Source organism: Oncorhynchus gorbuscha, linkage group LG16, assembly GCF_021184085.1.
Source record: "Oncorhynchus gorbuscha isolate QuinsamMale2020 ecotype Even-year linkage group LG16, OgorEven_v1.0, whole genome shotgun sequence".
Classification (NCBI taxonomy): Eukaryota; Metazoa; Chordata; class Actinopteri; order Salmoniformes; family Salmonidae; genus Oncorhynchus; species Oncorhynchus gorbuscha.
The window spans coordinates 64215002-64230906 of NC_060188.1; the positions used below are offsets into that span (position 1 = coordinate 64215002).

Genomic DNA, 15905 nt, shown 5'->3' on the forward strand with positions numbered 1-15905 from the left:
TATATGACTAAATGATGTACGCAATCTAAACTGAACTGTTATGGCTTTAGATTACAGTTAAGTGTAATGGCTGTGTGGCTTTCCATTAGGGTTCATACAGTATTTTCTGTAATTGTTCCTCACAGAAGCATTGTGTCCTGCAATGTGCTTCACTGTCTTCGTAAAATAGTGTAGTTCTTCCGTGTTTCACTGTTAACACTATTATTTACCTATCTTCATATCATATCTCTGTCTCTTATCTTAAAGAGACTGGATTGGTTTGTCCAAAACCATGTGGCTCTGAGTTGGTCTATATGTTGCAAACTTGGATATTTGCCGGTGGTCTGAACTTATTCGCAGATACTGCATAGTATTCACATATCCCTCTGAGGAGCCATATTTTCCAGGAACAGTAAACTTGCAGCTGTAAATCCAGCGACAGCGTGATGATTTAGAATACCATTTGCTGTTTGCTGTTTTGTTTAGTCACTTTTGTTTACTCAGTGCGGTCGATTCAAATTACCCCTGTCGCCGTGGCAAGTCCTTTTGTTTCAGCAACGCGTCTTAGCCTGTAATCCCCCCAGCGATTTTATTCATTCATCCCGGCTCACATTACAGTGGGGATGAACAGAGTTGAGCACCACGCAGTACCTTTCTGTCATAGATGAATTGTGTGTTAAAATAACAGAGGAGTGATTTAGTAAATAGGGTAGCTCTGATCGCTGACTGCCACCAGTCCCCTCTGTGTTACAGAGTAATTGAAGCTCACACTCCTCAGCGTCAACCCTGTTACCCTGTAGTCACCTCAGTCACTATCTGTCCCTGCCAGGCATCAGCCTCTCTCGCTTCATCTCTCTCTCTCTCTCTCTCTCTCTCTCTCTCTCTCTCTCTCTCTCTCTCTCTCTCTCTCTCTCTCTCTCTCTCTCTCTCTCTCTCTCTCTCTCTCTCTCTCTCTCTCTCTCTCTCTCTCTCTCTTTCTCTCTCTCACTATCCATCTCTCTCTCTCTCCAGCCACCCACCATTGGGATTATTTGCTTTCTGTGGATGTGTTCTACTTTAGAAAACGGAGGTGGAGAGGAAGGGGGGGTACAGTCGTTTTAACGGGTCAAATGTATTCAGATGAGGACCAACATGGCTTATTTAGTTTCCTTCAGAATCAGGAAATGGAAAAGTGTTCCCAGGAGAAATCACGTTCTGCCTGGTATAGAGAGGCCTCTGCTGTGATGACAGGAGCCGCGGGAGCTCTGATAAGAGCAAGCTATTCGCCTCTTTCTGTCGTATGTGTGCGTGCGTGCGTGCGTGCGTGCGTGCGTGCGTGCGTGCGTGCGTGCGTGCGTGTGTGTGTGTGTGTGTGTGTGTGTGTGTGTGTGTGTGTGTGTGTGTGTGTGTGTGTGTGTGTGTGTGTGTGTGTGTGCGCGCGCGCGTGCGTGCGTGCGTGCGTGTGTGCGTGCGTGTGTGTGTGGTGGATGAGTATGAGTATGTGTGTGTGTTCTTTTAACACATCCTGTCTCCAAATGGCAGTCAACACTCAGGCCAGTGCACAGAAAGGGCTCAACCAGTGCACAGATAGGGCTCAACCAGTGCACAGATAGGGCTCAACCAGTGCACAGATAGGGCTCAACCAGTGCACAGATAGGGCTCAACCATTGCACAGATAGGGCTCAACCAGTGCACAGATAGGGCTCAACCAGTGCACAGATAGGGCTCAACCAGTGCACAGATAGGGCTCAACCAGTGCACAGATAGGGCTCAACCAGTGCACAGATAGGGCTCAACCAGTGCACAGATAGGGCTCAACCAGTGCACAGATAGGGCTCAACCAGTGCACAGATAGGGCTCAACCAGTGCACAGATAGGGAGGGCTCAATGAGAAAATGAGAAAATGCCCTCGCCGCTCGGTGGATGTTTTACATTTTATGAATTACTTTTCATTTGATTATCTTTTCATGTTTGGTAAAACAAATGAATTGCACATCAAACGAGCTGTTTTCATAAGGTCTTGAATCTCAGAAAATAGCCCCTCCGCTGCCCACAGAGCAGAGTCTGACTTGCATGCAGGGGCCTCTGACTGTGGGCACCGGGCGGGGAAAATTCTGGTAGGAGGATCATTTAGAGTTGGATCTGTCGTGTGTGTCTCCCACTGTTAGTGACAAAGAATGAGACACTTTTTTATTTGGAACACTTGCCCCCCCCCCACCCAAAGGAAATTGTTAGATTCCTTATTAGATATTACTGCACTGTCAGAACTAGAAGCACAAGCATTTCGCTACACTCGCATTAACATCTGATAACCATGTGCATGTGACCAATAAAATGTGATTTGATTTGCACGGCCCTATCAACACTGTCAATGCTGTGTCATGGATTTTCTCCTGGGCGCTCTCTACAAAGTGACCTGTTGGATGGGAGTCCTCTAACTTGACATGATAATGGTGTGTCGGCTGACAGATAGAAGCCAGGGCACACACACACTCACACACACACACTCACACACACACTCACACACACACACTCACACACACACACACACACACACACACACACACACACACACACACACACACACACACACACACACACACACACACACACACACACACACACACACACACACACACACACACACACACACACACACACACACACACACACACACACACACACACACACACACACACACACACCTCTGTGTCTATTATTAACCCTACCTAGCTTCTTTATTTTCTTTAGAGTTAAGACGGGGTGACAGGGGGACAGGGTGTTCTCATCCTTCTGTCACTTCAACAGACAATGTTACAATACCATCATTACTGTAATTGGTTAGAATGTTAAAGAAGTCTCTGTGTCTGGTCTTAGACTGAGCGAGATGGTACACTACATATCTATGGCATTGTTCTGTCTCTTTGTCCCTGTAATAGTGTTTGATGGCCCGTCTTGTTGTTACCCAGCATGTTATTGAATGGTACGGTCTGTCCTCTTTTCATCAGACAGCGTGGGCCGGTCCATCTGGGCTCAGGGCCTGCACCCGGGGTCTGTCTAGGGACTCCCGGTGGTTGATGAATTGGCGTCGGTATACAAGAGAGAGAAAAAAGCTCATCCAGTGAGTCTGAGCCAAACTCTTCTCAAAGCTTTGGCCGGCGTGGACGTTCCCAATCCTAGCCCTGGCTGTAAAGTGTGCTTGGCCCCGCTTCCAGGTTCCATTCTTGAAAGCTCAAGAGTCAGCAATTGTATTCCGGCTCTCTTTCTCTCTCCCCAGGTTAGGCAGGCTTGAATCTGATCCAGAATCAGTTTTTTTTTTAGCTAACAGGTAGGAATGGTCTGGTCATTTGGAGCAGCTTGAGTCACATTTTTAGAGCAGGATTACTGGCAGGACAAGAGGAGCGGCAGAGAGAGAGGGGAGAGGGAATGTCTCGTTGTTAACGCCAACAGGTTTTTCACCATCTGAGAGCGTTTAAAGGCTGATGAGGCTAAAGTGAATGTGAAATGGGCTCAGTATTTAACGCTAAAGTGCACGTGTTTATGTGCCCAGACCATCTTTCAGTTATTTAAGAAAAATTCCTTATGCTTCTCCTTGTGCATGTGGATACACTTGCGTAAGATTCAAATATGCAGCTTTTATTCTCAAAATGTGTTTTTCTTGAAAACTCTTTCGAAGCATTAGTTATACGATGGAAATTACTGATGACTGTTCTATGAAAATTACTTTTAACATAGTCAAGAGCACCAGCTACTCTCCAGATCAGACTACCTAAGTGCTTAAGTGATTTTCTTGGTAAGTTGCACCATAAACTACCAGTCAAATTCTTTACAAGATATCTGGTTGTGTTCAAGTCCTCTTTTCTAGACTAGAGCCTCAGCCCCCAGCCTTGAGTGACTGAAGACTACTTAGGCCTTTTATGAAGACAGCGAGTCCTCTCATCCTCCCTCTAATATAAAGCTAATCCACAATACCTTATCATTCAACTGTCTTTTATTCCTCATGCCCCAGAGCCTCTTTACCTAGACCACACCTTCACTAAGTGTGTATTTATTCACCATCAGTCTATCAGCATTTGGCCACTAAGCAGTAAATGCCATTTTAAAAGCGGTTTGTGTCTTATTAACGGCCTGGCACGGAAAAGTGGTGTAATTTTCCATAGTTGGCTCTTATTGGAGGCGAGGGGACGCTGTAAGTGGGTGCTTTAGTGGAGCCGCCATGGAGAGGACCTGTTTGTCCTTGACATCAAATAAAGATCTGAGCTGGTAATATATTTGCTGTTTCTGTTTTTTATTGTTTTGCAGGGTTTGCCCTCAGGCGTTTCTCAATCACTCAACGAACGAACAGCGCTGTACATAAAAACGTTTTGTCTCCCCCTCCCCACTGCTGGGCAGCTGGATGAGTAATAAAAAGCAGAGAGCGACTTGTCAGCGTTAAAAGATTGTGTTTTGCCCCTCCAAAGGAAGAGTATAGTGTTTACAGGCCTGAGTGGGTGCTCGCTAGGCCGAGGCTGAGGCTGATTGCACTAGAGTACCCTGTCAGACCATGATTTGTCATGTACTCTATCATCCTTGTCACTCCGCAGAGCATTGTCATAGGCAACTTACCGCTCCCCCCTCTCCCTCTCCCCCTATTCTCCCGTCTTTGTACCCAGTCTGTGTAGGAAATTTGTATTTACTTTGGGGGAGTGTGATTTGTTCCTCATGGATAATATGACCCTTAGCGGAGTCGGATCATGGGTTAGTTGAAGTGATATTTTCCGGTAATGGTAGTCGTACATCATGGCTGTCAGGCCGGGTTAGGAGGCGAGCACATTACAGCTCCATTTTAGCACTGCAGGCATCTGGGATTATTTTCCATAACCAAGTATGACATGACCGCTCTGCGGAGTGCATTACATTTTTACTAGCTTTTTCTCCTCCCCCGGCAACTTCTGTGGCTTTTCCCCAGGACCCGGAGGGGAGCAGGGGTAGGGGGCAGGGGGATCAGGGCTGCCACTGTGATGGATACCCCGGAGTACCAGCAGCCCCAGCCAAGGTTAGCCTGTGTCACAGACCTACACAGGTCCCCTCCATCCCAATACTGACAAATCCCAACTCCCTCCGAGGCTGACCACAGCAGCCTGCTACCTCACACACACACACACACACACACACACACACACACACACACACACACACACACACACACACACACACACACACACACACACACACACACACACACACACACACACACACACACACACACACAGAAAAAGATAGAGGGAGCAAGGGAGAGGGAAAGAGCAGGCTTTTATTTACAATAACAAGAAGCTATGAAATGAGGGATATAAAAGTGATTGTGCCTTGACATTTGTCCCTCTGAGCAATTTTCGCTTAAGACGATGAATCAGAAAAACACCCCTGACAGATCGAGAACATTCAGACAGCAACACCCCCTCTGCTCCCTTCCTATCTCGATCCCTCGCTCCATCAATCCTTCACTTTCACGGACAGAAATAGTCCTCAGACATGGAACAGAAGACAACGAAAACAGTGGAAACAATGTGGAAGCGCTCTGCTCTGCAGCATTTTTCCATCCCGCCCTCCCGCCCTGCCTCCCTCCCTCCCGCCCTGCCTCCCTCCCTCCCGCCCTGCCTCCCTCCCTCCCTCCCTCCCTCCCTGCCTCCCTCCCTCCCGCCCCGCCTCCCTCCCGCCCCGCCTCCCTCCCTGCCTCCCTCCCTCCCGCCCTGCCTCCCTCCCTCCCTCCCGCCCTGCCTCCCGCCCTGCCTCCCTCCCTCCCGCCCTGCCTCCCTCCCGCCCTGCCTCCCTCCCTCCCGCCCTGCCTCCCTCCCTCCCGCCCTGCCAAGCAAGGTCAGCGGTGTAAATGCCACCTCTTGCCATTGACAAATGGTCTCCCCCCCTGTCTGGTAATCAGCCGAGCCCCAGAGGTGGGTGAGCAGGAGGAGCTCATTAGCGCGGCTCAGATGAGATATTAATGTGGAGACCTGGGCCCTGGCCGAACGCTACACTGACAGCATGCCAGGGAGGCCAGAGGGGAGGGGAGGGGAGGAGAGGGGAGGAGAGGAGGGCAATGGATGGATGGGGATGGACTGATGGTGGGCTGGCTGGTTGATGGATGGCCAGGTCAGCATGCTCTCTCTCTCTCCACACAGGCCCAGCAGGCAGACACACACGCACACACACGGCCATGGGAGAGAAGGTCAGCATGCCCCGAGGAGAGTGTTACACTTCTCACACTGACACACTGATAATTAAACACAACCAATGTAATCAACTGTCAAAATTTCATTTTTTTTCACTAATTGCATGATGTCTAAATGTCAGAGTATTAATACTGTTTTACGCTATTTATTTTCCTGGTAGGGCTGTGGCCCATTTTAATATATCACTAGCATGTAAGGGCATTTGCATGTACAGTAGCATCCCAGTACATTGTGGGCATTCCTCTGGTATATGTTTCTATGACCCTGTACAGATCTGTATAACACTGTGGCGGTAGCTGTTTTCACCTCTAGCCATTGTCTCTCCTGTGGTCACTGAGTGACCCTATGGGCCCTAGTCAAAAGTAGTGCACTATATTGGAAATAGGGTGCCATTTCGGACACAGCTCAAATCGGGATGTGCGATATATCGGCGAACATATCGGAAAATGCCAACATTGGTATCGGCCCGATGTCTAATGCCAATGTGCAAAACCGATGTCAAAGCTGACGTGCATACCTACAGTTGAAGTCAGAAGTTTACATCACTTAGGTTGGAGCTGGCCAACTTAATGGTGAAATCCTTTAACGCCAAGATAATGGAATTCATTGCCCTTGACAATCAACCGTTCTCTGTCGTGGGTCATGTTGGCTTTCGCGACTGGTCGAGCACCGGGAACGTTACACACTACCAAGTGCGCTATTTTTCAGATGTTGCCCTACCGGAGTTACACAGTAATAGCATCACTGCTATTAGCTTCACAACATACTGTGGAACGCCGTAACACTATTTGACGTGTTAAATAAGCTTTTAATTTGACACGTCAAATAACACAGTTCTATTATAGACTGTTGTGTGTTCTGAATTTGCACGTGCAAGCCAAGTGCCACCACTACTATCAGTAGCACTGTCAAAGCTGTACAAAAAAGTCTGAAAACAAGCAAACACCGGCCATGAACGATGTCTTAGGAATACCACGTTGGTAATAAAGCACTATTTGTTCGACCACAACTTCTGGGCTAGCTAGCTAGCTTTAGCTTGGTACCTAGCTAGCACCAATACAACCAGCCTGAAAACAATGAGCAGTAGAAACTGCAGTCATTTTCATTTTTCTTAGCAATTATTTAGGAATCGTTGTGAGTAAGTATTAGCTAGGTAGCCACTTGTTGTTTGCCTATTGAAATTGAACTTCAGTTCGTGAAAATAAATAGCTAGTCAGCTACTTAACCCTGTTTCCCAAAGCTAACGTTGTAAAAGTACCTTTTTGAAAGTGATGCAGAAGGTTACAATTGGTGGAAACATGCCATATTTAGTCTAGATAATGTTAAACGAGTTTGGAATGTGAAGCAATGAAATGGGGTATCAGTCTACTCGCTGACACCCACAGAACACAACTGTGAACACAACTGTGAAGAGTTTACGCAAATATTAGCATTGTAGCTCTTATCGGGAAAGTGTGACGGTGTGAAATCACCTCCCCAGTCAGCCTGTTGTGTATATTGACATTCATATTGCACTATACAGCTTTACATAAGGATTTGGGATCAATGAAATGGGGTATCAGTCTACTCAATACCCAAGATATGTTTTCCCAACGTCCTCCTCAGAGTTAACAGACTCCAAAACATCCATGCAGTATTGTTTTTCCTCGGAAATAGTGTTCAATACACATAGGTTGAAAATAAATGTGTCTTAATTCCCGCAATAAGAGCAACAACGCTACTGGGTGTCACTGAGTAGACTGATACCATGTCATTGATCCACAATCCATAGGTAAGGCTGTACAGTGAAACAAGTATGCCCCTAATGCAATTCTAAAGTATAATACATGCAGTGTGATTTCAACAGATTATTGTCTTTTGTTGATTTTATATAACAACATTCCAAATTCGTTTAGTATGATCTATTCAATTATGGCATAATTCTACTATTTGTATTCATTTGCATCACTGTCAATTAAAAACTTTTATTTTGAAGGTTAACCGCAAAGTCCACTATTGTGGCTAATCCTTATTGTGGCTAGCTTCACATAGATGGGTCCGACCACCATTAATCAAATAAGAACTGTCTTGTAAATTAGGGTTATTTTAGACTATGATACCTAGCTACTGAAACAGATTATGTCATTTTGCTATGTTTTTGGGGAAGAACATTGTTTTTATGACCAGCACTGTTGCCCGAGACAACTTTACCAGCATCATAGCATACGTATCGATGAATCGTTCTGACATATGAAATACGACTGATAGAGTAATCAATGTGTAATAACTACGTAAAAAATGTATGAACGCGTTAAAACCTGTTAGGGCTCATGCGAATTTTCGCAGCTTTTTGTTAAAAATCATGCAACATTTCAGCGCCCTGCTACTCATGCCAGGAATATAGTATATGCATATGATTAGTATGTGTGGATAGAAAACACTCAGACGTTTATAAAACTGGTTAAATCACGGCTGTGACTATAACAGAATGTGCGTTTCATCAAAAAGTGCAGGAAAATCTGATCACTGAAAATGGGAAAATATATACATGCGCCACTTCAACCAATTGTTAAACATGAACCACATTAAATGGGGCCGAGGTTGCAATACCTACAGCTTCCACACGATGTCAACAGTCTTGTCATTTGTCTCGGATTTGTTTCTTGGTCAAACCGACACAAGGCAGCGCATTTTATCCGGTCTCCGACCGGATGTTTTGGTTGAGGAATATTTGGACACGATATCAGGACGTGGAGCTATTGAATATACATCGCCCCGTGATCATTTTGATAGATTATTAACGTTTACTAATACCTAAAGTTGCATTACAAAAGTATTTCGAAGTGTTTTGTGAAAGTTTATCGTCTACTTTTTTAATTTTAAAAAATGACGTTACGTTATCAAACTCAGTTTTTTCCTTGATTACACAGTCTTCATAGATCGATATCTAGGCTATATTTGGACCGATTTAATCGGAAATCGGAAAAAAAAGACCCAATAGTGATTTTTATGGGACATCTAGGAGTGCCAAGAAAGAAGCTCATCAAAGGTAATGAATGTTTTATATTTTATTTCTGCGTTTTGGGTAGCGCCGGCTACCGCAAAATCTGTCGTGTTAGGTGACGTTGCAGTATTTTGGGGGTACATGCTATCAGATAATAGCTTCTCAGGGTTTTGCCGAAAAGCATTTTACAAATCTGACTTGGTGGATAGATTCACAACGAGTGTAGCTTTAATTCACTACCTTGAATGTGTATTTTAATGAAAGTTTAATGAAAGTTTGAGTTTTATCAAAAACTGTAGGTGGCGCTCTGAAATTCCGCTGAGTGATGTTCCTTCATGGGAACTGTATTCTGCGTCATCCTTAAGATGATAACATCTTATTTGACGTGTCCTTGTTGACCTATCAGGACCTGTATATGACTGCACGTCGCATACATTTTGACACGCAAAGTCCCAAATGGCATTCCATAGAAATCCTGGTTGAGAATGAAACAATTGAACAAATGAACAATGAAACAGCACAGCAAGTAAGTGAAAGAAATAGGTTTTGATTATTATGTTTTACTGGTAAATGCCAAAATAATAACTTTTTTGGTCAGTTTGGTGTGTGTGTATGGAATCTTTATTGAACTAGGCAAGTCAGTTAAGAACAAATCCTTATTTACAACGACGGCCTACCCCAGCCTAACACGGACAACCCTGGGCCAATTGTGCGCCGCCCTATGGGACTTCCAATCACGGCTGGATGTGATGCAGCCTGGATTCGAACCAGGGACTGTAGGGACGTCTCTTGCACTGAGATGCAGTGCCTTAGACCACTGCGTCCATGTGTGTGTTAACTGTTTAACTGTACTGAAATGCTTAAAAGGCTGCTACAATGTTAAATATCGTTATCGGTATCGTTTTTTGGGCAAGGAAAATATTGGATATCAGTATCGGTCAAAAATATAATATCGGTGCATCACTAGCCCAAGTACCCAGTCCCTAGTTCCCAGTCCCTAGTTCCCAGTCACAAGTACTCAGTCCCAGGTGCCCAGTCCCTAGTGCCCAGTCACCAGTACCCAGTCCCTAGTGCCCAGTCCTTAGTTCCCAGTCCCTAGTTCCTAGTCACAAGTACCCATTCCCTCTTCCCCATTAACACGTACCCAGTCCCTAGTTCCCAGTCACAAGTACCCAGTGCCTAGTTCCCAGTCACAAGTACCCAGTCCCTAGTTCCCAGTCATTAGTCTCTTCCCCCAGCAGGCATATCCTCATACCCTCATTCTGTCACAGTACATCTCCCTGTGCTAACACTCAACACTACGATGGGGACAATAATCAACATATCACTAATGTCCACTCAGCAGCAGCACACATGCCCTACTCCCCAAACACTTACACTAGAGACATTGTAAGTAAATACACAGTGATAAAAGGGACAACCCCTGGTCTGCCAGGCTACTAGTGGAGCCCCAATGTGTATTTGGTAGGTGTGTGATGGGGTGATAGACCAATAATCTGAGGGAGGGTTAGGTTACTGCCTCTCTCTATTTCTTCACTGGTCTCTCTCCTCCTCACTGTTGGGCTCACTGGTCCCTGGTGGGGCTCCCTAACACCCACAAGCTCCTACCCACATGACTCTGGGCATCCATGACTGAGGATCAGAAGAGGTCAGAGGTGACTGCCACACTACCCTACACTACAGCCTATTTGTCCCTGTGGTATAGAAGCTCTTCTCTCCCTCTCTCCTGGCATCTCTCTCTCTCCTCCTCTCTCCTTCTCTCGCTCCTTCTCTCTCTCTCTCTCTCTCTCTCTCTCTCTCTCTCTCTCTCTCTCTCTCTCTCTCTCTCTCTCTCTCTCTCTCTCTCTCTCTCTCGCTCCCTGTCTCTTTCCCTGTGTTTTCCTAGCTCTCCAGAGCCCTCGACTTCACCATTCATTTATGCCCAACAATAAAAGGTAATAATGTACACGTTTGAATAGGGACAAGGTTGCCAAGTCCTTGAAATTGAATGAAGGGAAAACACTCGGCAGTGGCAACGTTTCAATTCCCAACGCAGAAGGAGAACACAGGCAATGAAAGAATAATTTAATCAGCAACCAAAAACATAAATACACTGTTTGAATTAGATTTTCTCTCCTGTGGAAAGAAAAACATTTCCATCTTTCCTGACCTGAAAAATGTCCCTGGCAAATTGTGGATATATTTCCCCGCTTTAATGGGATCCACTGCATACAGGAAGGCTTTGCTTTGGAAACAAAACTTAAGCCCTGAAAAATGAACATGTATGTATGTATGTATGTATTTTTATGTATGTATGTATGTGGATGGATGGATGGATGGATGGATGGATGCCCTGGGGATTTGTCCTTACACAATACCATGTAGAGAATAAACCTCCATAAACAAGATATTAATGACATTAGGACTATTTTTTGGAAAATGATTTGACCAGCGGTGTAGTGGTGCCTGTAGTGGTGCCTGTAGTGGTGCCTGGAGTGGTGCCTGTAGTGGTGCCTGTAGTGGTGCCTGGAGTGGTGCCTGTAGTGGTGCCTGTAGTGGTGCCTGTAGTGGTGCCTGGAGTGGTGCCTGCAGTGGTGCCTGGAGTGGTGCCTGTAGTGGTGCCTGTAGTGGTGCCTGGAGTGGTGCCTGGAGTGGTGCCTGGAGAAGTGGGGATACTCTAATTTGCCAAAAATTCCCTTTTGGCCCGCCCAGAGAAGGAAAGGTGCCCTGTGTGAAAAATTCTCTGAGAAACTGACATACACTCTGAATCACCTAAAATGCTAAATCTCATATTGGTCTTTCACAGTCAGACCAACCCAAGCTGCACTGTGCAAGAAGGCTAATAGTAGTCCTACTATTGAAACAAAGTAATTAGGCTGTCAACTGAGTCAGAAATTCATAGGTTTCATATTATTCCATTTTTTATTTTATTTTAATTTTTGCTCTCAAAGTCACACTTTTTAAAGAAGAGAAAAACGGTCCATAACAATGATAAACCACATCAGCAGGTTGTTAGTGTCGTTACCATTTAATTCAAGTGCACACTGTTGTTGATTTAGGGTGTTTTTATAGCACATGAGATGGAGTTTGCAAAACAAATGGCCACTGGATTGATGCAAATAATCATGATATCATTCTATCAGGTACTTTGTAGCTAGTTAGCATTTCATTGAGAATGTTTTTGGGAATGCCTTTCCATCTACCAGAAAAACGTTAGGCCTACCATTAGCATTGCAATATTTTCCATGTTCCTTAATTGTTTGAAACCTGGATGTTTTACTTCATATTATGAGGGATGTCTTACCTTGCTGTAAAGTAGCCTACACTCTTAGAAAAAAGGGTTCCGAAAGGGTTATTCGGCTGTCCCCATAGGAGAACCCTGTTTGGCTCCAGGTAGAACCCTTTTGTGTTCCATGTAGAACCCTCTGTGCAAACCAAATGGGGTTCTTCAAAGTGTTCTCCTATGTGGACAGCCAAAGAACCATTTTAGGTTCTAGATAGCACCTTCTTCTGTGTATAGTGTAGTGTGTAGCCAAAATCCCACCATAGAAACATGGAGGCATTATCCTAGTCATGTTAGCAACCTATGATAGTTGTTACATCATTAGATCTCCACTCTCTCAATCTCTGTCCATGAAACCGCAAATTGCATTTAGGAACATTTGGGCGTAGGCATACTGCTGTGTGCACATTGTTGCACCTAAAATGGTCAGGTCGCCAGGTCGCAGTTGCAAATGAGAACCTGTTCTCAACTAGCCTACCTGGTTAAATAAAGGTGAAATAAAAAATTATAATAAATAAAATGTGAAGAAATAATAGTTTAACAACATTTTAAGCTAAACATTCTGATCTGTTCCATCAGCCTTATTAATTGATATGACGTATACCTCCACTACACTACTTTGATAAGCATTGTGGGGATTAAGAAGTGAGTATATGCAATGCCCACTGAAAAATGAATTCCATACTCTACAAAACAGCATTGAACTAGAGTCGATGTCCATACTGTACAAAACAGCATTGAACTAGAGTCGATGTCCATACTCTACAAAACAGCATTGAACTAGAGTTGATGTCAAAACAGCATTGAACTAGAGTCGATGTCCTACAAAACAGCATTGAACTAGAGTTGATGTCCATACTCTACAAAACAGCATTGAACTAGAGTCGATGTCCATACTCTACAAAACAGCATTGAACTAGAGTCGATGTCCATACTCTACAAAACAGCATTGAACTAGACACTTCAAAAACATTGAAAGGTATGTTTTTGAATAATTTTTACAAAACAGCATTGACTCAAAGGTATTTTTTATAATTTTTTGGACTCTCTGTTTTGCCATGTATGAATGTTATTCAATGTGTTTCTATGGGCTCATAGCAGTATGGCCAAATTCAATGTTTCATCACCTTTTTTAAACTTTATTTTGTATTTTTTTACTAATGACCATATTAAAACAGTTCCATATGTTAGCTTAGTAGAAAACCATCCTTTGTTGCCTCAGACCTTCGGGGGTTCAAACTGAATGACATCAGTGATTAAAAAAAGAAATACTTTCTATACTAAGCCCCCTAAAGTGGCATTGGTCAGACCAGACATGCAGCAGTTATGTTGAGCCTCTATGAGAATAATCTGTTTGGGGTTCTAGAACCTTCGGTCATGATATGTGAGACTGATATATTTGTGGTCGGATCAAGACTAGGCCGTGGGCCGTGCCCTCCTCAGGTGTCTGTCCTCATCTGTATTTATGACACAGCATTGTCTGTTCCCGGCCTTTAATAATGCATGTACTCAGACCTTGGGTTCAAACCGTAGTCTCTGGAAACCCACTCTTTAGGTAAAAACACTATTGTTGTTATTCAGGACTATTTTCATGGAGCCCATCTTCTGCACTGTCCGTCTGTCCGTCCGTCAGTCCATCTGTCTCGCTCTCTCGTTCTCTCTATATATATCTTTCTATATCTCTCTCCATCCCTGTTCCCTTTCTTGCTCACCCCCACTCTCTCACCCTCTCTCTCCGTGCCCTCTCTCTTCCTGCCTGCTGAGAGTGATTTCTCAGACACTCCAAGGTTAAACTTTCTCCATGTGCGCGGCGGATGGCGGCGGATGTCAGTTAAGGCCCCGCTCACCTACGCAGAAGCCCTTCGGCGACCAGCTAGTCACTCGCACACATACCTCTGCCCCCTCATTTCACTTTTGTCAAGCCAATGATTCCTGCAGGCGCTCACTTTAGAGTTTTCTCTCTCCCTCCATCGCTCTAAAGATCAACCTTGCCACACAAATGGCTCTATTCCTGAGTGATTCCTGCTTTTCACTGGCCTCCAGTGTCTGTTAGTTGTATAGGTGGTGAAGGATACGCCAGTGAAAGGGTGTTTTTGTTGCTATTGTCACACTAACACAAGGTAGACATTGTGTTGCATTGCGTTGTATGCGAGGCATCGCTGAATAGATCCTTGAAAAATAATGGAAAATAGAAAAGATTTACTCCACGCATTCTCATAACGATAGTTTTTTATTGGGCACCTTTAGTAATGTCATGTCACTGTGCTTCACTGTTTACTTCCTGGCTAAGATTTCTGGTTATGTATGTTTTATGGCATATGGTTTAGTTATGGCTGGTAGCCGCTATATGAGGCAGTGTACTGTATCTCTAACACCCAGGGAGGTCCCAGGTCACCTCCGAAGACCACCCTAAATATGCCGCTCTGACATCCCGCCTGTCACAACAATAGCTGCCCCAGCATGCACAGCGGTAGCTACAAATGATTCTAACGACGCCAGGAGCCTCCCTGGAAACCACCTACAGTACCTAGTAGTTCCAGCTCTCCTCCTCAGGTCTGTCCTTGCCTCCCTGTCCTCCCCGTCCGTTCCTGTTCCTGCCTAGACCAACGCTAGCTTATTAGAGCCGTATAATTAGGTGGCTTTGCTGCAATGCTGCCTCGTTGAGGCGACGCGAGCAGGTCGGGTCAGAGAAGCATGTCCAACCCCTGTCCTGATTGGTCCTGAGGGATTTATTGACAAAACAGGGAGAGAATCATGTTGGGCTCTAATTATGTGTACAAGACATAGACGGCCCCAGGGAAATTAAATGAAATTCCCCAGCTTGACGGGCTGGTTGTACTTCCCCCCCATGGGAGCCATTTTGGATCTTATTAAGTCAAGCCATTGTTTGCCTTTATGAGGCCACTGCACTGCGCTAGAGAAAGCCGGCACAAGCTAAATGCTTTTAAGTGGAAGCTTTGGCTTTCTGGCCTTGGCACACAGTACTTTAATGAATTGCGATCTTAGTTGATATTGTAAAGAAATAACTTTTTGTTTTGCTAATGTAACACCTGCATTGAGCCGGTTGAGCCGCAGTATGTTATTAGTTTCCTATCATGGCGTCTCTCCACAGATGTGTCTCTATAAGCACCTTAGGCCTGATCATTCCCCTTAGCTAGCTACCATGCACACCCTACATACTGGACAGGAATTGATGGCCCTCTGCGTGTGCAAATGAAGTGATAAGAGGTCTCACCCCAGATTACACAGAGTCTAAGTGGCTCTGAGGAAGCTTTATGGAGATGAATGAATTCATGAGGTCAGCTGACAGTTTCTTAAAAAGCAGTATAATAAGGAATAAATCACATGGTTAGCATGTTGTTCCTCCATAATGATTTCAGATGAAAGGGAAGGGGAGGGAGACTCCTGGGCGGTAATAGGAGTACCTGACTATGGAGCTGTTGTAACTGACCCTTGCTTATAGTTCTCTGTTTGCATTAATCATAAGTAACCTCAC

The 15905-nt window shown here is 44.8% G+C and overlaps 1 protein-coding gene across 1 annotated transcript in view; it reads left to right on the plus strand.

Annotated features, from left to right (window-relative positions):
* The window catches only part of LOC123998797 (autism susceptibility gene 2 protein-like), a 505895-nt gene that overhangs the window by 351462 nt on the left and 138528 nt on the right, over positions 1-15905 (plus strand).